Below are 11,152 nucleotides of genomic sequence, written 5' to 3'. Positions count from 1 at the left end.
ATGACATGATTCTTTATTTAGGGGATCCAAGGAACTCTACTAAAAGACTATTGGAACTCACAAAAGAGTTTGGCAAAGTAGCAGGATATAAAATCAATGTACAAAATCAACAGCCTTTGTAGACCATGGCTGAGAAAGAACTGCTAAGATCAATCCCATTCAGAATAGCCACAAAAACAATCAAATACCTTGGAATTAATTTAACCAAGAATGATAAAGATTAACTTAACCAAGAAGGATAAAAATGAGAATTACAAAACCATAAAGAAAGACATAGAAGAGGATACCAAAAAGTGGAAAAATCTTCCATGCTCATGGATTGGAAGAATCAATATCATCAAAATGTCCATTCCCTCAAAAGCAATTTATAGATTCAATGTGATACCAATCAAAATACCAAAGACATTCTTCTCAGATCTGGAAAAAATGATGCTGAAATTCATATGGAGACAGAGGAGACCTCGAATAGCGAAAGCAATTTTGTACAACAAGCACAAAGCTGGAGGCATCACAATACCAGATTGCAGGACATACTACAGGGCACTTGCAATCAAAACAGCATGGTACTGGTACAGAAACAGATGAATAGAACAATGGAACAGAGTAGAAACACCAAAATCAATCCAAACATCTACAGCTATCTGATATTTCATCAAGGATCTAAAATCAATTCCTGGATTAAGGAGAGCCTATTCAATAAATGGTGCTGGGAAAACTGGATTTCCACTTGCAGAAGCTTGAAGCAAGACCCCTACCTTTCACCTTACACAAAAATCCACTCAACGTGGATTAAACACTTAAATCTATGACCCAATACCATCAAATTATTAGAGAGCATTTAGAAACCCTGCAAAATATAGGCACTGGCAAAGACTTCTTGGAAAAGACCTTGGAGGCACAGGCAGTCAAAGCCAAAATTAACATTTGGGATTGCAGCAAATTGAGAAGTTTCTGTACTGCAAACAGTCAGGAAAGTGAAGAAGCAACTGACAGAATGGCAAAATCATTTGCAAACTATGCAACAGATAAAGGATTAATAACAAGAATCTACAAAGAGATCAAGAAACTCCACAACATCAAAACAAACAATCCACTTAAGAGATGGGCCAAGGACCTCAATAGATATTTTTCAAAAGAGCAAATCCAAATGGCCAACAGGCACATGAAAAAATGTTCAGGATTGCTAGCAATCAGGGAAATGCAAATCAAAACTACAATGAGGTCTCACCTCACCCCGGTTAGAATGGCTCACATACACTAATCTATCAACTTCAGATGCTAGCGAGGATGTGGGGAAAAAAGGGACACTAACCCACTGTTGGTAGAAATGCAACCCAGGAAAGCCACTATGGAAGTCTGTCTGTAGATTCCTCAGAAACCTGAATATAATCCTACCATACAACCCAGCCATCCCACTCCTTGGAATTTACCCAAAGGAAATTAAATTGGCAAACAAACAAGCTTCTGCACCCTAATGTTTATTGCAGCTCAATTGACAATAGCTAAGACCTGGAACCAACCCAAATGCCCATCAACAGTAGACTGGATAAAGAAATTATGGGACATGTACTCTATAGAATACTATACAGCAGTCAAAAACAATGAAACCCAGTCATTTGCAACAAGATGGAGGAATTTGGAAAACATCATGCTGAGGGAATTAAGTCATTCCCAAAGGGACAAATATCATATGTTCTCCCTGATTGGGGACAACTAATCAAGCTCCAAAAACGAAACCTGTTGAAGTGAAAGGGACACTATGAGAAACAGTGACTTGATCAGCCCTTGTGCTGACTGTTGATGAACAACTTAATTCTTTATCCCTTTTAGTATTTTTTTGTTCTACTTAATACTATTGGTTGAACTCTGTAATTAACATAGAATTATTCTTAGATGTTGAAATGTAACTGAAAAGTGATCCCTGTTAAATTTAAGAGTGGGAATAATAGAGGAAGGATATGTTCAATTTGGGACATGCTCAAGCTGACTTGTCCCAAACCATAGAGTTAGAAATGTGCCAGGTTATTCCAATACAATCCCATCAAGGTGCCATGTACCAATGTGTAGGCAGCCTTTGGACAAGTTAAGGCCAATCGGCTTGGGGAATTCCTGGGATGAGAAAATCACATACTCCCATCCTTAAGGAGGATGACATCCTGAAGGAGGATGATAATCCAGAACACTCTGTTAAAATTATCTGTGCCACCGGAGGCCCAATAAGTTGGTTACACATGTTGTTATCTTTTGTGCTTCTTTTTGCTTCTTTGTTCTGCAGCTGGTTATGTATAAATACCACTGGGACTTTAGAAAAAATGTTCCTTGATCAGCCTTGTTGTCTTGGCTCCATTTTCTCCACCCTTTTGCCTCTTTTCATTCCCACTCCCTCCTTCAGGTTCCGTTTGACTGGTGTGGCAAGCCCACACACCAATGCCATCTCACTAGTCCAAGTGATCAATTTCAGTTCACAATTGTTTATACTGATAGGTCTAAGAGTTAAAGGGATCACATAAAGAAGACTAGTATCTGCTAATACTAACTGATTGAATAAATAACGGAGAGAATGACCCAACATGGGAAGTGGGATACACAGCAGACTCCTAGAATGGCAGATGTCCTAAACAGCACTCTGGCCTCAGAATCAGCCCTTACGGCATTTGGATCTGGCTGAAGAGCCTATGAGAGTATTTCAGGCATGGAAAGCCAAGAGACTGTGCCAAAAAAAAGACATACGTTAAAGATTTCTGTGAGAGTGAGATCCCAGTGGAAAGAATGGGCCATCAAAGAAGGAGGTGCCTTTCTCTGAAGGGAGGAGAGAACTTCCACTTTGACTATGACCTTGTCTAAATAAGATCAGATTCAGCAAAGTCAAAAGGCCTCCATAGCCTTGCAACCCATGACAAGAGCCTAGGGAGATTACTGATGCCATAAACAAGAGTGCCAATTGTTAAGTCAACAACAGGAGTCACTGTGCATTTATTCTCATGTATGTCTCTATCCTTAATATGTTGTCCAACGTGAATTAATGCTACAACTAGTACTCAAACAGTACCTTACACTTTGTGTTTCTGTGTTGGTGCAAACTGTTGAAATATTTACTTAATATATACTAAATTGATCTTCTGCATATAAAGATAATTGAAAATGAATCCTGATGTGAATAGAATATGAGAGGGAGCAGGAGATGGAACAGTTGCGGGTGGGAGGGAAGCTATGTGGGAAAAAAGCCACTGTAATCCAAAAGCTGTACTTTGGAAATTTATATTTATTAAATAAATGTTAAAAATACCTTTTTTCTTGGTATCCTATTCTATTTCTTTCTTTAAGGTTTTGTAATTTTCATCGTAGAGATCTTTAACGTCCTTGGTTAAGTTTATTCCAAGGTATTTGATTGTTTTTGTGGCTATTCTGAATGGGATTGATCTTAGAAGTTCTTCCTCAGCCATGGCATTGTCTGTGTATACAAAGGCTGTAGATTTTTGAGCATTGATTTTATACCCTGCTACTTTGCCAAACTCCTCTATGAGTTCCAATAGTCTCTTAGTAGAGTTCTTTGGGTCCCCTAAATAAAGAATCATGTCATCTGCAAAGAGGGATATTTTGAGTTCTTCCTTCCCAATTTGTATCCCTTTAATTTCTTTTTCTTGCCTAATAGCTCTGGCTAGAACCTCCAGAACTATATTGAATAGCAGTGGTGAGAGTGGGCATCCCTGTCTGGTACCAGATCTCACTGGAAATGCTTCCAACTTTTCCCCATTCAATAGGATGTTGGCTGTGGGTTTTTCATAGATTGCTTTGATTGTATTGAGGAATGTGCCTTCCAAACCCAGTTTGCTTAGAGTTTTCATCATGAACGGGTGTTGTATTTTATCAAATGCTTTCTCGGCATCTATTGAGATAATCATATGGTTTTTCTTCTGCAGTCTGTTAATGTGGTGTAACACATTGATTGTCTTGCGCACATTAAACCATCCCTGCATACCAGGGATAAATCCCACTTGGTCTGGGTGGATGATCTTTCTGATGTGTTGTTGCATTGTATTGGCGAGAATTTTATTGAGGATTTTTGCATCTATGTTCATCAGGGATATTGGTCTGTAATTCTCTTTCAGTGCTGCATCTTTTTCCAGCTTAGGGATTAAGGTGATACTGGCTTCATAGAAAGAATTTGGGAGGATTCCCTCTTCTTCGATTGTTCTGAATAGTTTGAGAAGAATTGGAGTTAGTTCTTCTTTAAATGTCTGGTAGAATTCAGCAGTGAATCCATCTGGTCCTGGGCTTTTCTTTGTTGGGAGGGCCTTTATTACTGTTTCAATTTCTGTCTCAGTTATGGGTCTGTTTAGGTTTTCGATGTCTTCTTGGTTCAATTTAGGTAGGTTGCATGTGTCCAGGAATCTATCCATTTCTGATAGGTTTCCCTGTTTGCTGGCATACAAGTCCTTGTAGTAATTTCTGATGATTCTTTTTATTTCTGTGGTGTCTGTTGTTACATTTCCTTTTTCATCTCTGATTTTATTGATTTGGGTCTTCTCTCTTCTTTTTTTAGTTAGTTGGGCCAATGGACTGTCAATTTTGTTTATTTTTTCAAAAAACCAGCTCCTCATTTGGCTGATTTTTGTAATGTTTTTCTTGATTCAATCCTGTTGATTTCTTCTCTGATTTTAATTATTTCTCTTCTCCTACTAGATTTGGGTCTGGTTTGCTGTAGGTTTTCTAGATCCTTGAGGTGAATTGAAAGCTCATCTATTTGGTGCCTTTCCAATTTCTTGATGTAGGCACCTATTGATATAAACTTTCCTCTTAACACTGCTTTTGCTGCGTCCCATAAGTTTTGGTATGTTGTCCTGTTATCCTCATTTACTTACAGAAAATTTTTGATTTCTCTTTTAATTTCTTCTGTGACCCATTGTTCATTGAGGAGCATGTTGTTCAATCTCCATGTGTTTGCATATGCTCTAGGGATTCCTGAGTTGCTAATTCCCAACTTCATTCCTTTATGGTCTGAGAAGCTGCATGGTATGATTCTAATTCTTTTGAATTTGCTGAGACTTGCTTTATGGCCTAGTATGTGGTCAATCCTAGAGAAGGTTCCATGTACTGCTGAGAAGAATGTAAAATCTTTAGCTGTAGGATTGAAAGTTCTGTATATATCTGTTAGATCCATTTGGGCTATAGTGTCGTTTAAATCTACTGTATCCTTGTTGATCTTCTGTCCTATTGATCTGTCTATTTCTGAGAGTGGAGTATTGAAGTCCCCCAGTACTATTGTATTGGGGTCTAAGTCTCCCTTTAAGTCCGTTAACAAATCTTTTAGATAAACCGGTGCCTTGTAGTTAGGTGCATATACATTGATAATTGTTATATCTTCCTGTTGAATTGATCCCTTAATCATTATATAGTGTCCCTCTTTGTCACTCTTAACAGTTTTTGTGGTAAAGTTTATTTTGTCTGATATTAAGATGGCTACGCCCACTCTTTTTTCATTTCTGTTGGCTTTCCAGCCTTTCACTTTCAGTCTGTATGGATCTTTGTTGGAAAGATGTGTTTAATGGAAAAATCTTCCATGCTCATGGATTGGAAGAATCAATATCATCAAAATGTCCATTCCCTCAAAAGCAATTTATATATTCAATGCAATACCAATCAAGATACCAAAGACATTCTTCTCAGATCTGGAAAAAATGATGCTGAAATTCATATGGAGGCACAGAGACCTCGAATAGCTAAAGCAATCTTGTACAACAAAAGCAAAGCCAGAGGCATCACAATACCAGATTTCAGGACATACTACAGGGCAGTTGTAATCAAAACAGCATGGTACTGGTACAGAAACAGATGGATAGACCAATGGAACAGAATTGAAACACCAGAAATCAACCAAAACATCTACAGCCAACTTATATTTGATCAAGGATCTAAAACCAATTCCTGGAGCAAGGACAGTCTATTCAATAAATGGTGCTGGGAAAACTGGATTTCCACGTGCAGAAGCATGAAGCAAGACCCCTACCTTACACCTTACACAAAAATCCACTCAACATGGATTAAAGACCTAAATCTACGACCTGACACCATCAAGTTACTAGAGAACATTGGAGAAACCCTTCAAGATATTGGCACAGGCAAAGAGTTTCTGGAAAAGACTCGGGTGGCACAGGCAGTCAAAGCCAAAATCAACTATTGGGATTGCATCAAATTGAGAAGTTTCTGTACTGCAAAAGAAACAGTCAGGAGAGTGAAGAGACAACCGACAGAATGGGAAAAAATATTTGCAAACTATGCAACAGATAAAGGGTTAATAACCAGAATCTACAAAGAGATCAAGAAACTCCACAAAAACAAAACCAACAACCCACTTAAGAGATGGGCCAAGGACCTCAAGAGACATTTTTCAAAAGAGGAAATCCAAATGGCCAACAGGCACATGAAAAAATGTTCAAGGTCATTAGCAATCAGGGAAATGCAAATCAAAACCACATTGAGGTTTCACCTCACCCCGGTTAGAATGGCTCACATTCAGAAATCTACCAACAACAGATGCTGGCGAGGATGTGGGGAAAAAGGGACACTAGCCCACTGTTGGTGGGAATGCAAACTGGTCAAGCCACTATGGAAGTCAGTCTGGAGATTCCTCAGAAACCTGAAGATAACCCTACCGTTCGACCCAGCCATCCCACTCCTTGGAATTCACCCAAAGGAATTTAAATTGGCAAACAAAAAAGCGGTCTGCAGCCTAATGTTTATTGCAGCTCAATTCACAATAGCTAAGACCTGGAACCAACCTAAATGCCCATCAACGGTAGACTGGATAAAGAAATTATGGGACATGTACTCTATAGAATACTATACCGCTGTAAGAAACAACGAAATCCAGTCATTTGCAACAAAATGGAGGAATCTGGAACACATCATGCTGAGTGAAATAAGCCAGTCCCAAAGGGACAAATACCATATGTTCTCCCTAATCGGTGACAACTGACTGAACACCAAAAAGGAAACCTGTTGAAGTGAAATGGACACTAGGGGAAGTGGTGACTTGATCAGCATATCCCTGACTGTTAATGAACAACTTAATTCATTATCCCTCTTAGTAGTTTTTTTGTCTGTTCTACTTAATATGACTGGTTTAATTCTGTAATTAATACACAGTTATTCTTAAGTGTTGAAAATTAACTGAAATGTGATCCCTGTTAAACATATGAGTGGGAATAAGAGAGGGAAGAGATGTATAATTTGGGACATGCTGAAGCTGACTTGCCCCAAATGGTAGAGTTAAAAACATACCAGGGGATTCCAATTCAATCCCATCAAGGTGGCATGTACCAATGCCATCTCACTATTCTAAGTGATCAATTTCAATTCACAATTGATCATAATGAAAGGACTAAGAGTCAAAGAGAGCACATAAACAAGTCTAGTGCCTGCTAACACTAACGGATGGAATAAAGGGGAGAGTGATCCAACATGGGAAGTGAGATACTCAGCAGACTCATAGAATGGCGGATGTCCTAAATAGCACTCTGGCCTCAGAATCAGCCCTAAAGGCATTCCGATCTGGCTGAAAAGCCCATGAGAGTATTTCAGGCATGGAAAGCCAAGACACTCTGGCAAAAGATCTCTGTGAGTGAGATCCCAGTGGAAAGAACAGGTCATCAAAGAAGGAGGTACCTTTCTCTGAAGGGAGGAGAGAACCTCCACTTTGACTATGACCTTGTCTAAACAAGATAAGAGTTGGAGAACTCAGAGGGCTTCCATAGCCTTGGAATCTCACGACTGGTGCATAGGGAGATTACTGATGCCATAGACAGGAGTGTCAATTGGTAAAGTCAACAGGAGTCACTGTGCACTTACTCCTCATGTAGGATCTCTGTCCTTAATATGCTGTGCATTGAGATTTAATGCTATAATGAGTACCCAAACAATATATTTCACTTTGTGTTTCTATGGGGGTGCAAACTGTTGAAATCTTTACTTAATGCATACTAAACTGATCTTCTGTAAAAAAAGAAAAAAAAAGAAATTATCAATTCCCAACTTGACTCTCACTGGGATTAAACATGACAATAGGTCTGATCTGATTTCATCATCATTTAAAAAAAATCATCTATTATTTTTCACTTTATGTTTCTGTGTGGGAGCAAACTGTTGAAATCCTTACTTAATGTATACTAAGCTGATCTGTATATTAAGATAATCGAAAATGAATCTTGATGTGAATGGAAGGGGAGAGGGAGTGGGAAAGAGGAGGGTTGTGGGTGGGAGGGACGGTATGTGGGGGAAGCCATTGTAATCCATAAGTCGTACTTTGGAAATTTATATTCATTAAATAAAAGTTAAAAAAATAAAAAAATACCTTTTTTATAAATTAAAAAAAAAACCAACAAGACGCAGATTCAGCCCAGTAGGACTGCTGTCCCAGTGGATGTGACCACCTACACACTAAACTGGCGTAGCCTTGATTTCTTTGCCTAAAAGGTACATCACCATGCTATTTAGAGTATATCTTCAGCAAACAGTACAATCATGACATAGCCATTAATAATTTTTGATGATTTAATTACATCTCTTGTCATTATTTTAGCAGTATAATAAAATGGTTTTATTCATGGCAAAACTATTTGGTTTATAGGACCCAAAAATTTCTAAACCAATACTGAGCATATATTAAATGTTTATTGGCTCTAAATATAGCAACATATTACCAATTCTCTTAACCTGTGGGCTCAAAATAGGAAAGTCACCATAAAGCCACAACTGTTCAGTAACCTGGTACTGATCTGTTTAAAAGATTTCACTTTTCAAGAAAAAGGGATGATAAGGAGTGGCCAGTATGTGTATTTATCAGGATAAATATAGGAAAGGCCCCTCTGCTCAGTCCAGGATACCTGAAATGAGCAAAATTAGAAGGCTGTAACTTGCACTCTATGTCAGCTGACAGATTATCCACTAAAATATCTATTAGCTTACGTCTTCAGTACTGCTGTTATGAGGCACTCAAAGCTGTGTCTGCATGTTGAAAAGATTTTCTTTTTTTAACTTTTATTTAATAAATATAAATTTCCAAAGTACAGCTTTTGGATTATAGCAGCTTTCCCCACTCCCATAACCTCCCTTCTACCTGCAACCATTCCATCTCCTTCTCCCTCTCCCATCCCATTCACATCAAAATTCATTTTCTTTTTTCTTTTTTTTTTTTTTGACAGGCAGAGTTAGACAGTGAGAAAGACAGAGAGAAAGGTCTTCCTTCCTTTGGTTCATCCCCAAATGGCCGCTATGGCCAGCACGCTGCATTGATCTGAAGCTAGAAGCCAGGTGCTTCCTCCTGGTCTCCCATGCAGGTGCAGGGCCAAAGCACTTGGGCCATTCTCCACTGCCTTCCTGGCCACAGCAGAGAGCTGGACTGGAAGAGAAGCTACCAAGACCTTGGTACCTTGGGTACCAAGGCTGCAGGCAGAGGAATAGCCTAGTGAGCCACGGTGCCAGGCAAGATTCATTTTCAATTATCTTTATATAGAGCATCTCAGTTTAGTATATACTAAGTAAAGATTTCAAGGCACCCACACAGAAACACAAAGTATAAAATACTGCTTGAGTACTAGTTATACTGTTAATTCACATGGTACAACATATTAAGGACAGAGCTCCTACATGGGGAGTAAGTGCACAGTGACTCTTGTTGACTTAACAATCAGCACTCTTGTTTATGGCGTCAGTAATCATCCTAGGTTCTTGTGATGAGCTGCCAAGGCTATGGAAGCCTCTTGAGTTCGCCAACTCCAATCTTATTTATGTCATAGTCAAAGTGGAAGTTCTCTCCTCCCTTCAGAGAAAGGTACCTCCTTGAAAAATTTTCTTAAAGCAACATTGGTTCACACATATGACAGTCAACTTATTTAGCCATATCCCTTTGGAGGGCTGCACCAGCCATTTATCTCATGTATCTATAAAATGGAATAATAAGATTGTTGGGCTCTTGCTAGATTATATTGATTCTTATTTGTTCCAAACTGCACTCTGGTTGTGCCTTTGTCTAAGGTGGCATTTATTTTCATGATGACTGATTCAATTGATTGTCACTGCTACAGTCCTGTTTTGTGAGAAGTTCTGTACACAATTCTCCTCCACCGAACACATACCCTCTTGAGAGAAAGGCAACACCACTCGAACAAATGGAGAATCAAACAGAAAATTATCCTTAAAAGAGAAATTAAGCAAACTATAGTCTATGTCTTCTTTTTTTAATATCTGAAGATCACTGTGCAAAGGACTATCAGGGTCAACCTTCGGCAGTTTAACATGCCAGTCACAGAAACTCATTTATGAGTTCCACTGAATAAATCCCTGTATTGTAGCTCTGTGATTGTATAGACCCTGTGCTCTTTCACAAGTCTGTCTGAAGCCTGCACTGACCCAGACACGGCACCATTTAAATGGTCTTGCCTTTGAGTCTTCCTAATCTTTTCTAATATTGCCAAGTTTTTTCAATTCCTTCCTTCTCTGTCTCCCACTAACAGGTTCTTCTTCCTTCATCTCATAGTGATCTAAGGCTTCTATATCTTTGGCCATCTTTTCCTCTTCCTCCTCTTTTGAAGTGACTTCCTCTGTTGTCCCATTCTGACCTGTGGGGAGTGGTTGATCCAGCATCTCAACATGCAGGTGCTTAGGAAGGTTGTATTATCTGCGTTCATATATCAACCACCTCAATTGCTGATGAAGCAAACTGTTGTTCTTAGAATCATCTATACGCTCCAGAACTGAGGTCAGATTTGGGCCATCAGCGTCCACAAACCGTATTGGTGAAGAAGAGGAGTCAGTTGCCATGATGCTGCAGTGCAGTGTGAGCAGCGGCCTCACCAGGAACTGGCAGAGCAGCTCATCCAGCTTCTCACTGATGATGTGGAATTGCCTGTGGTTCTTGTCAAAGATGGATGCCAGGAACTTCATCTCGCCTTCAGTGCTGACACAGACATCTCCCCATTTCTGGTGGGAGGGGTGCAGAAGGGGAGTCAGGCCCCAAGCCAACTTCAGGGTCACAGCCATGACCTCCCCGTGGGGCCACCGGGGCCCTGCTCTCGCAGCTCTGCCTCTCCCCACTGCCCCAGTCCCTGATCGGAGTATGGCAGGAAAAAGACTTACTAGTTTTAAATGAACATAA

The 11,152-nt window shown here is 39.4% G+C and overlaps 1 pseudogene; it reads right to left on the bottom strand.

Annotated features, from left to right (window-relative positions):
* Nucleotides 1-9,890: 9,890 nt before the first annotated feature.
* On the bottom strand, nt 9,891-10,641 carry LOC138848677 (ubiquitin-conjugating enzyme E2 Q2 pseudogene; annotated as a pseudogene).
* Between the last annotated feature and the right edge of the window lie 511 nt (nt 10,642-11,152).

The sequence above is a fragment of the Oryctolagus cuniculus genome, chromosome 2 (genome assembly GCF_051225735.1).
Source record: "Oryctolagus cuniculus isolate XC-2025 breed Fujian yellow rabbit chromosome 2, ASM5122573v1, whole genome shotgun sequence".
Classification (NCBI taxonomy): Eukaryota; Metazoa; Chordata; class Mammalia; order Lagomorpha; family Leporidae; genus Oryctolagus; species Oryctolagus cuniculus.
This window is presented reverse-complemented; position numbering and strand designations above follow the sequence as displayed.